Source organism: Triturus cristatus, chromosome 2_1, assembly GCF_964204655.1.
Source record: "Triturus cristatus chromosome 2_1, aTriCri1.1, whole genome shotgun sequence".
NCBI lineage: Eukaryota > Metazoa > Chordata > Amphibia > Caudata > Salamandridae > Triturus > Triturus cristatus.
Genome location: NC_140581.1, coordinates 624,967,247 through 624,985,527, shown reverse-complemented (window position 1 = coordinate 624,985,527; position 18,281 = coordinate 624,967,247).

The window sequence follows — 18,281 nt, the reverse complement described above, 5'->3', positions numbered from 1 at the left end:
TACAGTATTTGTGCAAAACTTCAAACAGCAAAATGGTGAAAACGCCACACAAAAAGATCACACACCTGGTTAGAAATATATAGCTAAATGTATTAAATAAAACAAGACCAAAATGAGAAAGATCCTATCCGTAGAACTTGAGTTACGAATTTTTAACAAATAAACTGCAATATCACATCTGAAAGCATATTTTTCCAACTGCAGCAATCTAATAGAATTGATGTGGGTCAAAGTCAAAAGTTGAGGCTGACCACGATGGAGTCCCAGATTAGTCCTGCTGAAGTTTTACCTTCTCAGGTTTTGTGCCAAGAGTCCCAACTGCATTGGAGAGGGTCGTGAAGAGCAAAAATGATTATCGCTGGAGACAGTTGGCATGGTGCAAACAGCAGGTCGGGTGTCATGAACGGGCTAACGGGAGCTTCACGGAGGCAGTCCACAACTGCTTTACTTGCTGTGCAAGGAGACGGGCTGGCAGTGGCTCACAGTAAATTTCTGAATGAGTAGTGTAGATTAGGTGCAAATATGCCTGCTTGCGGAGAGCACAAAAGCCGTTTGACCCACACCAAGGGTCCCAGGCCTGAAGTGCACCACTTGAGGTCAGGAACTTGCTGAAGACAGTCCAGGAGCTGTTGGGGAACCTTTTACATCCCTGAGACTCAGATCAGGAGGCCAGCAGACTAGCCCCGTGAGTCACTCTGGGGTCCTGGGTTTATGATGAAGTTGCAGGTCCAGTTGCTCTTCCCCGGGCAAGGGGGCTGCAGGCAGCAGGTCAGCATAGTAGGGCAGCAGTTCCTTCAGGATAGTAGTCTAGTAGAGTGGCAGTCCTTGTAGCTGCACTGCAGTCCCTCTTCCTGGCAATCTATCCACAGGTCCAGAAGTGTACTGAAGTGGTGGTGACTGAGGTCCATCATTTATACATAGTTGTGACATTGAAGGGGTGAGAAGCTTCTAGAGGTGTGCCTTACCTTCCCTGGCTCCAGACTAACTGCAGGAAGTACTCAGCCATGTGTGTACACACATGAAACAGCCTATTAGTGTGTAAGTGAGGCTGGGCCAAGTTCCTCTCTCCCATCCTGTCACTGTTGGCCTACCCAGTCACAACTAAGCTACCATTGTCTGTGTCTGGCTAGGAGGAGTACATAAAGCCCAACTGCCAACTACATCCATTCGTGTGACCAAAGACAGGCTGCAGGTACCAAATGGCTAAGGCAAGAACATGCCAAATGAGTGTAAACTGCAACTAAAACTAAAACAGGGCTATCCCCTTCCTACATACAACCATGCAAAAGGGGCGGCCATCTTTGTCTGCCTATGTCTGGTACCCGTGACCCATATTATTTTTTTCTTATTATTTCCTTCTTCCCTGTGACTGCTCACTGCATTGCTACAACCACTCAAAATATGTGCCTTAATCTATCATAGCCACTGCTTTTGGAGATTATGAAGTACCGGACTCCCCAATTACTACACTCTCTTCCACCCTACAGTCTTGGATATAGTTTTAGAACCACCCTCAGCCTCAAGCACATACCCCTATTCTTGGAGGGTCCTATTCATTCCCCGGAGGTCCACTCTCACTTCAAACAATCTTACAAAAAACTAGAACCCACTGGTCTCCATGCCTTCACCATTAAATACCCACCCAATCCATCCAAAAATGGATCCAAAAGACTCAAACACCGGCTCCTCAAAACCAGCTCTGAAAAACTCTTATCTCAGACCCATATTTCTGCTCTTGCAAGAGTTTATTAACCAATGACCTCTTCTTATACACCCAAAAATGTGCATAATGGAGAAATGTCTTTTATTCCATGCTTCGAATCATGAAACCAGGAAAACACTTCATCATGGCCTCAAATTGCCTGTCTCTCTTTCGCCCTTCTGCAAGGTAAACTGCCATATCCTTAAACAACAATGGTAACATTCTAATACAATCCTCGAAAGACAATCTACCAACAATGGAAGAGATCTTTCCTATCCCCAAGTAGGCAGTGAACAATAAGAATTTACATCTCTTACCTAATCATCCAAGCTACCCTGATGTCATTCTCATGCCCCACCCAACGTCCTTGGGTACTCCAACATCAATCAGCCCACTCCCCGCCACCAGCGGATGCTACCCCACCTCCTCTCCTGACCTATCTACACCAGAGTCCTCATCATCAGCTAGGCTTGAGAATCGACTAGTGATTTGCCAACCCTTAGCACATGCTTCCCATGCCCCTATTCTGTCAAACAGAGAGTCCTTAATCTCTGGACCCTCTCCTGCTCATTTGCTCTTGCTCCCATCCTGTGAACTCTTCTGCGAGGTTCCCTTAAGTACACCCACAGTGCCCATTTATGCCCTGAAGCTCTCTTCCTCTGAACCTATAACCTCTAACTTGAAAAACCTCTTGCCACCCACGTCTTCTGCTCAGCCAACAATCCCCCTCCCTTCTCTCCTACCACTGCCCCATCTCCATGCAATAAGGCCCTCTACAAGCCCTCCCTGACTCACAAACACCCCATGGCCCTAATAATGCTGATTCTTCTCAACTGGGCCTCTCATGTGGCCTCTCCCCTCTTCTGGACCTCATAAATCCACCCATAACCAACTGTCATCATACTGTCTGGTATGCACGCCTTAATGAGATCTCACTGAGCCTGCTCCACCTCAAGGATAAACTCCAGAAACTGACATCCATCACCAAAGAGCTTCTGCCCACGCAAAGACCCAATAGTGACTTAATGAATTGGACCAGCTCCAGAAACAGGCATGTGTCTCTCCCATGACCTGCCCACCTATCTTCTTAACTCAAAAACTATACCCGTCCCCAATGCTTTCTCTGTTCCCAGGAGACTGAATGCTGATCTAGCTGACAGTGACAACCGAGACCTCCTCCTCTCTTTCTCCCACTCGATAGATACTAACAAGTCCTACCAGGGTGAAATCCAAACCATTCAGGCTAACCCCTACAGAGAACCCAGCCACAATCACAGAGCTGTAAATAGTGACAAGCACAAGTGCATTAACATCTCTGGGGCTGCCCCTGTCCATACCAATAGCCAACTGAAATGGGTAGTCCTCAACTACCGATCAGCTAGTAAGTATGCACCTGATATCTACGACTCATCCTCACAGATGAGGTTGATATCGTTATCCTCATGGAAACCTGGCTAAATAGCTAATCTCCTCCTATTTTAGACGTACTAGTCCCCCTAGTCATGGCATAATTCGACTAGATAGAATTAGGAAACCAGATGGTGGAATAGCCTGCATCTACCAAAACACAATCTCTGTGTACCAGGCAGACACTGTCACTCTGACTACCAGTGAATATCTTTGCATCAACATCGCTAGCAACAACAGTCTCATTTGCAAACAACACTTATTCTACTACCCCCTGGAGACAATCTGCAGTTCATTGAAAAAATCATGGAAGTCATCACATCCAACAATGACCCTCAAGTGGCTCAGATCTTCCTCAGTGACTTCAACCTCCACTAAAATAACCCGAAAGGCCATGCAGTGACTACCTTAAATCCTTTCTATCAGACCTTGAGGTGATCCAATTCTGAGACAGTCCTATCCCACAACAAGGGTGAGAAATTGGGCCTTATCATTTCTAAAATGAACAACATCACATTGGAATCCCTTATCCCCATGGACTGGTCAGACCACTACAGTATCATCATCCGCCTCAATGTGGAAGTAACCCCAAAGAATGATCAACCCAAGAAAACGAAGCAATGGAAAAGGAATCTTCAAAACATCAGTCCTAATAACTTATCGACCTAATGTAACATTGCCTTGACTCCTCAGATGGGCATGGTAGGTGTCCATGACCTCACAAAGTTCTACAATACCTCTATTTTGGACGTCCTTGACTCCATCACCCCCCTTCAACAAAAAAATATTTCCACCAAAGTTTCCAAATCATGGTTCAATTAGAATCTAAGCTCTGAACAACACAGTCAAAGATTAGCAGAAAGAGCCTTGAGGTCCGTACCATCAACTGAATACCTAAAATGCTTAAGATCAGTAAGGAACACATAGAACAGCAAAATCTAAAATGCAAAGGCCAACTCCTTTAGAACCCAGCTTAACCTAGCCAGAAATCATCCCAAAATCATTTTGAAATCGTCAAGAAACAATCGTTCCAAACTCCAAACCGACTGGACCCTGGATCCATCACTCCCCCAAACTGTGAGGAATTGACCTCCTTCTTCTTGGGAAAAGATAAAACCCATTGAGAACAGCATACAATCAATGAGAGAACTACTTCTAGCTGCCTTGCTCTTTGTTCCCCTCACCTCCCAGGTCACGGATCAGCTTGGTCCCCCTGGGGATTTCCCCAAAAACAATGCCTCCTGGCACACTTTCACTTCCTTCAATGAAAGTGACATCTATAACAAACTTCTAGCTGTAAACCCATCTAATCACTTCATCGACCCGCTACCTCCGTCATTCTTCGAGAAGATGAAAATTGCTATCTACTCTTATGGTCTAAGATTATTAATGCTTCACTATGACAAGAAACTATCCCTGACTGCCTAAAAGTAGGGCAGGTAACCCACTTTCTAAAAAACATAATGCAGACTGTTCAGATCTTAACAACTTCCGCCCTATCTCCAACACCCCCACTTGAATAAAAATTTGTGCAGGTTCAACTCTGCAACCACGTAGAGAACTTCCGCTCCTAGACCAACATCAATCTGGATTTTGTCAAGGTCACATCACTGAATATGCAAGCACTCACATTGTGGATGACCTATTAAAAATGCTAGAACTAAATGAATCATGTCTTCTGATACTACTTGACTTATCCACTGCTTTCAACATCGTTAAACATGACAGTTTACTGACCCTACCTGAACGGAGGATGGGCCTATCGGGAGCTGTGCTGCAATGGTTTACTTCATTCCTCCACAACAGAATCCAAAGAGTCAAGGTAAATCAATCCCTTTCTCATTCCTCTCTGGTCACTCAGGGGGTACCATAGGGCTCCACCCTTTTGCCCATTCTTTTCAATTTATTCCTGGAACATCTTGCAGACGCTTTGAATTCTGCCAACATTCTTTATCACATGTATGCCGATGATACTCAATTGTACTTGAAAATCTCCCCTGCAGAAGACATCATTTCCCTCAACTCTTCTTTGCAGAACACTCAAAACTGGCCCACTGGCAACCACCTCAAGCTCAACACTACCAAAACGGAATTCCTCCTCATTACTCCACCTAACCAAACACCCAAGATGGACCTTTGCATGAAGCATCTAACAGCCCTCAACTGTTCTCCTCACATTATTGACTTCACTAGATCCTTGGGAATTACACTAGACAAATACCTGAATATGCAGAATCATATCAGTGTTGTGCCTGTTGCATTGTGGGAGGTGCCAAAGGACTATAAAACTTTCCCGATCCCAACGCTGAACATTTCGCGTTCTAGCTTTAAGGGATTGGTCCACTTTTTCTTACGGGTCACTTACCCACACTCTTCCTGTTTCTGAGGTGGGAACTTGGCATTTTGCTCGACTTCATCACGGCTTGGCTCCATACACTTACCCGCAGACGTCTTGTTCCTGTGTCGGGATACTGCATTCCTCGCGGTCTCGTCACAGCTCCACCACGTTGGCTCCTGAATCCTCATCTTCTCCTGGCAGTGAGATCCTGGCATTCCTCATGGTCTCATCACAGCTCCTCCATGTTGGTTCCTAGATCCTAGCGGTGAGATCTTGCCATTCCTCGGGGCTCCTTTGGGTTCATGACCACATGTAGTGCACTTTACTAGGGGCTTATAAGTAAATTAAATATGCCAATTGGGTATAAGCCAGTGTTACCATGTTTTAAGGAGAGAGCAAAAGCACTTTAGCAGTGATATGCAAAAACAAATTCAACAAAAAGTAGGATGAGGAAGGCAAAAGGTCTGAGGGTGACCCTGCATAAATGGGCAGGCCCAGCTGAAGGCCATAGACTTATTGGTGTTTCATCATTGCTGAACCATAAAGTGCCACTTTGGCATAATGCGGCCCTCTGTATTGAAGGGTAACCATTTGATTGGGCATCCTGGCATGCTAATCGCCTTAACTGGATGGATCAAATGTATGCATGTGGGCTCCTCAAGTCACTTCCTGCTCTTTGGATGGAGTTCAGACTCCGGTCCGGGGAGCAGTGGTGTTACCGCCAACTGTCCCACTACCTGCAAGCCACAGCCGACAGAATTCCCCATCTGCCCTATTCTCCAATATCTAAACACTCTGGGCCAGTACCGTGGAAGAGTCTCTGGACAGCATGGCATGCTCATCAAGTCCATACATACTGGCCCTTCCTCCCATATTCCCAGACTTACCTGACAGGTACTGCTGGGTACAACTTACTTACCTGAGGGGTGGTTGATCCTCTTGGTGGCTCATGAGAGGGTTTTTAGGGAATCCAGATTGAAGTTCCTTTATTTCAAGGTACTTCATGACTGGTACTAGTCACTGTGGAAATTAAAACTGGCCAAGCTGTTACTCCATGATCGCTGTTGGAAATGTCATGCCGATTGCTCGAATCTGTACTATATTCTCTGGTCTTGCACAATATTAGTTAGATATTTGGCAGCTGTATGGACTCACTTCTGCCATTACAGCCAGTTCCCCATTTTCCCCATCCCCTAGCTAGCTCTCTTACATGATACCTTGGCTGTGCCTGATATGATGACTCATGAACACCGATGGTTAGTCACCTCCCTTGCTGTGGTCATACTTTGCATTCTCCAGCCTTGGAGACAACCCACTACACCCACATGCAATGAGTGGTGGCTGGAACCTCATATGGTGACTAGTCATGAGCTCATCATATACAAACTGAATAACAAACTTAATGCCTTCAACGCAGTATGGGGACCCTTTCTGAATACAGATTAGACAGCCTCCTACTGAGCCTGTGCACTTCCCACCCCCTACTCCTGGTCTGATGGACAGCCCTCTAAAGCTACCTGAGCTGCTGCACATGATCTATAGTGACCGGGAGTTAAGCACTAACCTGCCTCCTGCTCCGATCATCCGAATGATCTTTTCTTCCACTCACCTTGGTTACTCACCCTGATGACCCCTAGTGCCCATACTAAAAGGTGCCCCGGAAGCTTAACTGCCTCGTCTGCATGACATGCATTGACTGGTAAACAACAACTGAAAAGGAGCGTACAATATATCATAAATGTCACTCAGTTTAAGCATTGTAAAAATTTCATGTGTTACGATGTTCATAAATATCCCATAAAGACAGGTCAATTGAATACAATTTGTCAGGAGTTTTGTATGTGTGTTCAAATCCAACTGTATTGAATCATTTTATCAAACAAATTGCAATCAGCCTATCAACGAGTTTCATCCCTTAGGACGTTATCAGGGTTGGACCCTCCACAAATCACTCATCACAAAGTCATGTAAGAAGTTCTTCCATGTCAATTATCTTCATAGAGCAGTCTTAGTGTTAGGTGGTGTAGTACACCTTATTTAATCTTTCTCACCCGTATCAAAGCCCCCAAGATTTGGGAAATCAGCATAGTTGAGACTGAGTGTCTAACCCTGATGAAGTCCTAAGGGATGAAACACGTTGGCTGGGCTGATAGCAATTTGTTTGATGCTTGTGCGCTCCTTTTCAGTTGTTGTACATAATATTGGATTGAGCGTGGCTCCTAAACAGTGTTGTCACGAAAAGTTGAGCGTGGTAGTTGAATTAACAGTGGGAACAAAACACTAGTGCAACACCGAATGGCCCACACTGCTAATGTCATGTTGTTGTATGTAGTGGTGGATGTGTTTTTATTTTCTTTGATATGTTTTCATTGTAATGTCTACAGTAAGTGCTTCCAACCCTGCTTTGCCCCAGAATCTATCTTCTGTCTTGTTACTCGCACAATCATGCAAGTTATCTTTGTACTGCACTTTAAACTCGATAAACCTTTTAGATCCTGGTGGACTGACTTCTACTTTCGTCATAGATTAGATACAAACCAAGTATCTTCTGTATCCTTAGCCATAAATAGAGATCTGTTATGTCTTCCCCTAACTACGGGGCCGATTCACAGAACTAACATAAGACAAAATCCTAAACTTACTACTTTTGGCATTCACAGAAGTTAGGATTTTGTCTTAAGTTTGTGTTAAGACAAACTTAAGACAGACTTAAGACAGACTTAAGACAGACTTAAGACAAACTTAAGACAGACTTAAGACAGACTTAAGACAGACTTAAGACAGACTTAAGACAAACTTAAGACAAAATCCTAACTTAAGTCTGTCTCAAGTCTGTCTTAAGTCTGTCTTAAGTCTGTCTAAAGTTTGTCTTAAGTCTGTCTTAAGTCTGTCTTAAGTCTGTCTTAAGTTTGTCTTAAGACAAACTTAAGACAAAATCTTAACTTCTGTGAATACCAAAAGTAGTAAGTTTAGGATTTTGTCTTAAATTAATTCTGTGAATCGAGCCCTACATATTTATCATCCTCGCGTGTTAATAAAATTATTACTGTGTCTGATGAAGTCAGAAAACCACCTTAAATTAACACAGTTGCTTTTGTATATTTAATTTTACATTATTAGTCGATTCACATATTGTCATCATTATGCTTATATATTTGCTTTACCTTCTTTCTACAATGCCTACAGTTTTACTAACACTTTCTTTTGAACTGGCATTATATAACTATGTATTTCTTTCTTCCCCTTACTCACCCCCTATCTTCTACTTACATTTTGCAGTTTCTTACAGCTTAGAATGCATAGTTATGTATTGTTTATATCTATTTCATAACAATTTTTGCTATTAGGTATTACATTTCAAGATTATCAACCTGGTTCTTTTTCTTGCTCTCATAATTTATGTAATTTATTGAATTGCTGTTGCTTGTTGTTGTCAATCAATCAATCAATCAATCAGGCATTTGTTAAGCGTCACTACTCACCCGTAAGGGTCTCAAGGCGCTGGGTGAGGTGGGGTTAGGAGCCTCCAGTCCATCAAGGGGGGGGTCTGTCGAAGAGCCAGGTGTCTAGGTTTCTTGCAAAGATGGGGAGCGATGTTGTCTGTCTGAGGTGGAGCGACAGGGCGTTCCAGGCACGGGCTGCAAGGAAGGAGAAGGTGCGGCCTCCCGATCTGTTTATTCTGGTGTGGGGGAACACAGTGTAGGAGAGCTGGGTAGATCATAGGGTCCTCTGGGGTGAGTGGAATTTGAGTCAGCTGTTCAGGTATGCTGGTCAGGTGTCATGGAGGGCCTTGTGGGTGTGGGTGAGCATCTTAAAGGTGACTCTAGCTTCGATGGGGAGCCAGTGGAGTGTGCGCAGGTGCTGGGAGATGTGGCAGTGTCTTGGCAGTTCGAGGACCAGTCTTGCATCGGCGTTCAGGATGTTCTGTAGCTTGCGCGTGAGGTTTTTGTTTATTCCAACATAGAGTGCGTTGCCGTAGTCGAGTCTGCTGGTGACCAGGGAGTGAGTGATGGTCTTTCTGTGTTCGAGGGGAATCCATTTGAAGGTCTTACGTAGAAGGCGGAGGGTGTGGAAGCAGGAGGACGAGACAGAGTTGATCTGGTGGTCCATTTTGAGCTCGGAGTCCAGGATGATTCCCAGGTTGCGTGCGTGGTCCGTGGTGGTGGGCGGGCTTCCAAGGGCGGGGGGCCACCAGGTGTTGTTCCATGCGTTGGGGTTTGGGCCCATGATGAGTACTTCTGTTTTTTTGGTATTTAGTCGTAGGCAGCTGTTTTTCATCCATTTGGCGACGGCTTAAATGCCTTCTCGAAAATTGTGTCTGGCGGTATTGGGTTCGTTGGATAGGGAGAGGATAAGTTGGGTGTCGTCTGTGTATGACACAATGTTGAGTCCGTAGGTTCTGACGATGGGAGCGAGCGGAGCCCTGTAGATGTTAAAGAGTGTAGGGCCGAGTGAGGACACCTGGGGGACTCTGCAGATGGTAGGTATAGGGTCGGGGAGGAAAGGGGGGAGTCTGACCCGCTGAGTTCTGCCAGAGAGGAAGGAGCAGATCCAGTTGAGGGCCTTGTCTTGGATCCCTGAGTCTGCGTATTGTGGTGCGGTGAGAGACTGTGTCGAACGCCGCTGAGAGGTGGAGGAGGATGAGGGCTGCTGTTTCTCCTTTGTCTAGTAGGGTTCGGATGTTGTCTTTTGCAACGAGGAGGACAGTTTCCGTACTGTGGTTTTTTTCTGAAGCCTGATTGGGAGGAGTCGAGGATGTTGTGCTCTTTGATGAATGTGGTGAGTTGGCTGTTGATGGCTTTCTCGATGACTTTTGCTGGGAGCAGGGAGTTGGGTCTGTAGTTTCTGATGTCGGTGGGGTCCGCCGAGGGTTTCTTCAGGAGGGGGTTGACCTCGGCGTGTTTCCAGTCATTAGGGAATGTGGCGGTTGCCAGGGAGCGGTTGATGGTGTGGCAGAGCATGAGTGCGATGGTGTCGGTGGCTTTGTTGAAAATGTGGTGGTGGCAGGGGTCCTTGGAGGCCCCAGAGTGGATTGACTTCATCATCTTCAGTGTGTCTTCGGTGGTGAGGGCTGTCCAGTTGTCGATCACTTGCGTTAGGGTGTCGGGGGTGGTTGGTGAGGGTTCAGTGTGTTGGTTGTCTTTGTCGTAGTTGTCGTAGATGCTCTTGATTTAGTGGTGGAAAAAGGTGCTGAGTTTGTCGCAGAGGAATTGTGAGGGAGGGATGTCAGTGGACTCGCTGGTGGGTTGGGCGAACTCCTTAATGATGTTGAAAAGTTTTTTGCTGTTGTGTGCGTCAGTGGAGATTCTGTCTTCAATCGCTTTTTTCCTCATTTTGCTGATGAGTTGGTGGTGGGCGTTTTTGGCGGCTCTGAAGTTATTGTAGGCTTTTGTAGATTTGGTGTTCTTCCAGGCCTTTTCGAGACAGCGGTAAGTGCATCTGGACTCTCGAAGTTCGGTAGTAAACCATCTGGCTTTCTTGGCATGGGTGTTGTTGTTTTTCTTGAGGGAGCCTATGGTGTTGGCGCTGTCGGAGATCCATCTGTGCAGGGTTCGGGCTGCGGTGTTGGGGTCGTCGTTTTCTGACATGGTTGGGGTGGAGTTGCTGAGTGATGAGGTTAGCTGGTCGTTGGTGATTCTGGTCCAGTTTCTTCGTGGGAGCAGGTGCAGGTGAATATCTGTCTGTGAATGGTGGGTGTTCTGAGGGTGAAGTGGACGCATCAATGGTCAGTCCATGGGAGTTCGGTGGTGTGGCTCAAGGTGACGGAGTTACCTGTTGTGAAGAGGGGGTGAAGGGTGCGTCCTGCTAAGTGCGTGGGTTCGGTCATGATCTGGCGGAGTCCAATGTTGTGGAGGTTGTCCAGGAGGGATGTGGTGCTGGGGTCCAGTTGGTTGTCGAGGTGGAAGTTGAGGTCTCCCACTAGGGTGTAGTGGTGGATGCGATGGCATGTGGGGAGATGATGTCCGTGATGGAGTTGGTGAAAAGTACGCGGGGTCCAGGGGGTCGGTAGATGAGGGTTCCTCGACAGGTGGTGGTAGGGCTGGCCAGTATCTTGAAGTGAAGGTGTTCCATCAGGTCTATGGGCTTGTCAGAGAGTGTGCTCAGGCGGAGGTTGGATTTGTGGACGATGGCGATTCCTCCTCCCGGGCGGGTGGGGCGGTCCTTCCTGGAGATCTTGTATCCTAGGGGAATGGCGATGGCAATGTCCGGTCCTGAGGTGGTGCTGGTCCATGTTTCGGTGAAGAATGCTACATCCAGGTGCTGTCAAGGAGGTCCCAGATTTCGGTGGCATGTTTGTGGAGGGATCGGAGGTTGAGGAGAATGCATTGCAGGACCTTCAGTTGGGTTGTGGTCTTGCGGGCGGGTTGCGCCGGGTCCGTGGTCTTGGCGGTGCTGCAGGTGTGCCGGCAGCGGGGACAGCTGAAGGGTCTGTGGGTGTCAGCTGGTGATGCTAGCTAGTTGTTGTTGCGTCCTAGGTTGAGAGCGTGGAGTGCCGCTGGGTCATAGCGTTGCCATTGAGGAGGTCCAGTGTTCCTGGCGCAGGTCGCGGTTGGGCTTGCCTTTGGTGTGCCGTGCCCGCAGCCTGCGTCTGTTGTGCGGACGTGCAGCGGCCGCCATTAAGTAGGGGTCGGGGATGACTGGACAGCTGGGAGGTAGGGAGGGGAGCTGGATTGGGCTGGTGGCATTGGTCGTGCTGGGGGGAGGGGCCGCGGGGGCAGCGGCAGCAGGGAAATATGGGCAGAAAAGGCAAAAAGAGAGGAAAGAGTGAAAATGAGGCAGTGAGAGGTGCAAGAAAAGTGGGGGAAAGACGTAGATGGAGAGTGAGAGGGGAAGATTAAATCAGTGAGAAAGGAGTGAAAACGGAGGAAAGACACAGAGGGGGAGTGAAAGGGGGAGATTGAAATCAGTAAAAAATGAGAGAAAATGGAGGAAAGTCACAGAAGGAGAGTAAAAGGGGGAGATTGAAATCAGTGAAAAACAAGTGAAAACGGAGAGAAAGAGCGAAGCGAGAGAAAGGAGAAAGAGGTCCACTGGGCCACCAGGGATGAAATGCAGGTAAAACCTGCGGGTGGAGGAGGGCCTCGAACACCAGCACTTGAGAGTGCAGGGGCTCTGGGGAAGGCCTCACTTGATGGTGGAGCTGCGAGGGGGGAGAGCAATTTCACTGACAATGAGTCAACAAACTTTTTTTCTTAAACTCAATAAACAAATGTTGCAACAAAAATAAGAAACATAAAGAATGTGAGTAACTAGTTACAGCATTTCTCTTTAAAAAAAAATAGGATTTAAATCCCTTTAAATAGGCATTCAAAATCTCTGATAATAAATGTAAGCACAAGTCAGGCTATGTTAAGGTCCACTTGCGCTCCGTGCTCAAGAACCATTCATAGGAAGAAGTTGATAATTTTAACATTGCATAAAGATAAGGCTCCTCCACAAATAAATAATCGTCCACACAAAGAAAAAGCTCCCAAATGCTCTGTTTTTATCAGAAATTCCACCCAAAAACGTATTCATTTTGCGATTTTCAAAAGCCTGCACCAGATCCAAGAGCCCAATTAAACAACCCACTCTCATTATAAAACTAAAACAAACAGTATAATGGATTTACAAGGTAACTAGAATCTTGCATCATGGTGTACACAGTTCAAAATATATCATGCCAACTTCACCAAGCTAAGAAGGCGGAGTGTTTTTTCCTATAAAATGTACAGTCATTTGACGGAGTCCCCAAAATTCGTTCCCCAGAAGAGGTATCTCTTATAACTGCTGCAGTTGCTCTTAGCAGAAAAAATAAACAGAGATGCTGGTGTCCACAATCCTTTGAAAAAGCAGTACTTCTTTTTCTGGAATTTAAATGATAGAAAGGGAAGACCTAAGAGGATAACCACAATTAGTCTTCAATTGGTAACAATTTGTCGTACTACGAAGAATAAAGAAAGCGTGGAAAACATTAACCAATAATGTAAAATTGAAAATATGACACAATGGGGTCAATTCCGATCCGGGTCGGACAGCTCTCCGAGAGCTGTTCGTAGCATTACCTTGCGACCGACTTGTACCCGGAGCCGGACCGTCCGGGCGATGAAGTACGATGCTCATAACTGACACAAATCCGACCGACACGTAGGCTGTTATTGAAGCTTCATTTTCCGTACGAGCCGTACCTCTGAACGCCGAACCGTGTCACCCGGAAGCAGTATCCACAGCAGTTTCTGGTCGGACAAGTACGATGCACAAATAATATGCGCTGGACGGGTCGCCACGTACAGCACATCACAGCATCCGGAAAAGAAGTATATCAGGTATGATTCGCGCCAGAACACAATCCACGCCTATGGGACGGACCAGCTAGCAACGGGTACAAGAAGGAGCAACAAGCAGCTTGTATGAGACGAACACATCATGAATCTCATTGCGCAGGTCTTACCAGTAATGTACATCTATGACCGGATCAGGAACAGACGCGCACGGCACAGACGGTAAGTCAGACACCCACCACACAAACAAACGACAACTACCCGCAAAATGTCACACACACCCAGGGGATCCATATCCTGGCCACTAGCAACAGGCCACCATAGGGGTTGCATGGCCATCACCACTACCACCCCCAATCATAGGGGACCTGTTGCCCATCACTCCTGCCACCCCCACCCATAGGGGTTCATGTTGACCATCACTACTGCCACCCCCACCCATAGGGACTATGTTGCCCATCACTCCTGCCACCCCCACCCATAGGGCTTATGTTGCCCATCACTCCTGCCACCCCCACTCATAGGGCTTATGTTGCCTATCACTACTGCCACCCCCAACCATAGGGGACCTGTTGCCCATCACTCCTGACAGCCACACCCATAGGGCTTATGTTGCCCATCACTCCTGCCACCCCCACTCATAGGGCTTATGTTGCCCATCACCCCTGCCACCCCCACTCAACGGGCTTATGTTGCCCATCACTACTGCCACCCCCACCCATAGGGGACCTGTTGCCTATCACTCCTGCCACCCCCACTCATAGGGGCCTGTTGCCCATCACTACTGCCACCCCCACTCAAAGGGGACCTGGTGCCCATAACTCCTGTCACCCCCACCCATAGGGCTTATGTTGCCCATCAATCCTGCCACCCCCACTCATAGGGCTTGTGTTGCCCATCACTACTGCCACCCCCACCCATAGGGGACCTGTTGCCCATCACTCCTGCCACCCCCACCCATAGGGCTTATGTTGCCCATCACTCCTGCCACCCGCACTCATAGGCCTTATGTTGCCCATCACTCCTGCCAACCCTACTCATAGGGCTTATGCTGCCCATCACTACTGCCACCCCCACTCATAGGTGACCTGTTGCCCATCACTACTGCCACCCCCACTCATAGGGGACCTGTTGCCCATCACCCCTGCCACTCCCACCGATTGGGCTTATGTTGCCCATCACTCCTGCCACCCCAGTCATAGGGCTTATGTTGCCCATCACTACTGCCACCCCCACCTATAGGGGTTCATGTTGCCCATCACTCCTGCCACCCCCACTCATAGGGCTTATGTTGCCCATCACTACTGCCACCCCCATCCATAGGGGACCTGTTGCCCATCACTCCTGCCACCCCCACTCAAGGGGACCTGTTGCCCATCACTCCTGCCACCCCCACCCATAGGGGACCTGTTGCCCATCACTCCTGCCACCCCCACTCATAGGGGACCTGTTGCCCATCACTACTGCCACACCCACCCATGGGGACTATGTTGCCCAGCACTCCTGCCACCCCCACTCATAGGGCTTATGTTGCCCATCACTACTGCCACCCCCATTCATAGGGGACCTGTTGCCCATCACTCCTGCCACCCCCACTCATAGGGGACCTTTTGCCCATCACTCCTGCCACCCCCACCCATAGGGGACCTGTTGCCCATCACTCCTGCCACCCCCACTCATAGGGGACCTGTTGCCCATCACTACTGCCACACCCACCCATGGGGACTATGTTGCCCAGCACTCCTGCCACCCCCACCCATAGGATGGGTGATGCACCACACATCCATCATACACCAACATTAGGTATGTCAGCAAAATACATCCCCCTAACATCATGACAACAGTGTGTAGTTGGTGACAAATGCCCACAACAGTGAATATGACTTCAAACATACAATGTAGCTACCATCACATGTGTGACCAAAAACTGAGTGTGGCCTACACAAGGCAAGCATCACAATAGCACTGTGTCAATGTGTACTAACACCCCCTCACTGTGTAGAACAAAAGTTAAGTGTGGTGTTCCAAACTGCAGAAAATGTTGAGCATTGTAGTGATGTGGTCTAAAACAGGCAAATACACAACACATGAGGGGGCTGAACCACAGTGAGCCAGATGTGGACACAGTGCCATATAAAAGTAACCCATCCTTGGGTCCCCCTTAGTGGGCAATCAGGCATTGTGAGATGAGAGGGAGCACAACAGACACATGTGACACAAGCTGGAATGAACAGCAACTAACACAGCAAGAGACTGACACACAACAGTATTACCCGCATCGACCATACATTGGGGTGACACAAGCATGCATGATAGGTCCACTGTGATGACAAAGGTAGATGTCGTTTAAACTGGGAACCCCAGACATGTGTCATGTGCCACAAACGTACATCACACCTACACAAACACAAATCACTCAGCTTGGCCCATCATCCATGGACAAACGGGAGCTAGGGGCCCATCCATGCAAACATTCACATCTGTCCACCCTCAACACCACACACCCTGAACTGCACCAATGTGCATCTGTGAAGCCCACATGGATAGGTGACATTGCACATGCACCCATGACAAACACAGTAATGTTGGGAGGAACTAAGGTGCACAGACTCATCGCACAAGGACAGTCTACAACCCTGGTGAGTGACAGACATACTGCACAGTATGTGGTACATGGCCATGATGTCAAAGCTCCCGTAACCTTCGGAATCCCTACCACAGTCCCAGGACAATGCAGAAGCCAAGGAGACCCACAAGGCACACATTCTGACACCTGCCAACATTGCAGCCCTGAAATGGATGAGTGGGCGCAGTCACACACACATACACATGTCTCAATCACTAAAAGGTACCACCTTGGGACAACTACATGATATTGCGAACAAAGAAGTGCCTTGGGGACCCCTGACTGTGTCCCATCTGCGCCTGACCACTTAATCACCACTCAGAACTGACAAATCCCAATGATGAAACACCAATTAACAGTAGTGTGTCATGCACCCACACATCTGGTAGCCCAGGACAAAGAAGTGGGATGAACACAGTACAACTCAGCAAGCATCAACAACAGGAACATATCAAGGGAACACTGCCTGTGTATGAAAAGGGATGTGGACACACACACACACACATGTTCACAAAACACACACCATGGGCCCAGGCAAAGTCACGGAACAACACACTTACTTGAGGGGACTCAACTCCTGTGGCAGCTCAACTGTACCAAACATAGTCCCAGCAGGTGTCCAATTGGTCGCACACTGCTCTACCTACCAGCGTGTTGCCCCAAAGAATTGTGGTCCCTGAAGTCAGCTTCGGCGGGTACGCCTATGCCCGAGTCATGAGTGCAAGTAAGTGTAGCGTTAGCCATCCCTGGACACGTGTTTCGAGGTAGTTGCCTCTCGTCTGCAGGGAGTAGGTGAGTGTGCAGGGTTGCTGTGTAGGGTGCTAAAATAAGTGTTCTCAGGTAAAGTACCTCTCGTAGCGCGCAGGTGCGTAACCATGAGCTCGTCAGCTCCACCGGCTCAAGGAGCCTGAATATTAACAAAAGTCCAATTGGTCGCACACTGCTCTACCTACCAGCGTGTTGCCCCAAAGAATTGTGGTCCCTGAAGTCAGCTTCGGCGGGTACGCCTATGCCCGAGTCATGAGTGCAAGTAAGTGTAGCGTTAGCCATCCCTGGACACGTGTTTCGAGGTAGTTGCCTCTCGTCAGCAGGGAGTAGGTGAGTGTGTAGGGTTGCTGTGTAGGCTGCTAAAATAAGTGTTCTCAGGTAAAGTACCTCTCGTAGCGCGCAGGTGCGTAACCATGAGCTCGTCAGCTCCACCGGCTCAAGGAGCCTGAATATTAACAAAAGTCCAATTGGTCGCACACTGCTCTACCTACCAGCGTGTTGCCCCAAAGAATTGTGGTCCCTGAAGTCAGCTTCGGCGGGTACGCCTATGCCCGAGTCATGAGTGCAAGTAAGTGTAGCGTTAGCCATCCCTGGACACGTGTTTCGAGGTAGTTGCCTCTCGTCAGCAGGGAGTAGGTGAGTGTGTAGGGTTGCTGTGTAGGCTGCTAAAATAAGTGTTCTCAGGTAAAGTACCTCTCGTAGCGCGCAGGTGCGTAACCATGAGCTCGTCAGCTCCACCGGCTCAAGGAGCCTGAATATTAACAAAAGTCCAATTGGTCGCACACTGCTCTACCTACCAGCGTGTTGCCCCAAATAATTGTGGTCCCTGAAGTCAGCTTCGGCGGGTACGCCTATGCCCGAGTCATGAGTGCAAGTAAGTGTAGCATTAGCCATCCCTGGACACGTGTTTCGAGGTAGTTGCCTCTCGTCAGCAGGGAGTAGGTCTCAGTCATGTCAGCAGAACACTTGGTCAGTCGGCCATCAGTTACCGCCCAATGAAGGCTCTGGTCACAACAGCCTGGGTACGGGATTGTCCCTTAAGTCATCTGCACATACTCAATACATATGTCCAGCAAGTTGCACAGAGGACCCAGTTGCTCATACACCAATGATGCCCACACCTGCAGGTGCAGTGGAGATGTGCCCACAGTTAGGGAAATAGACAAATTGGACAATGGG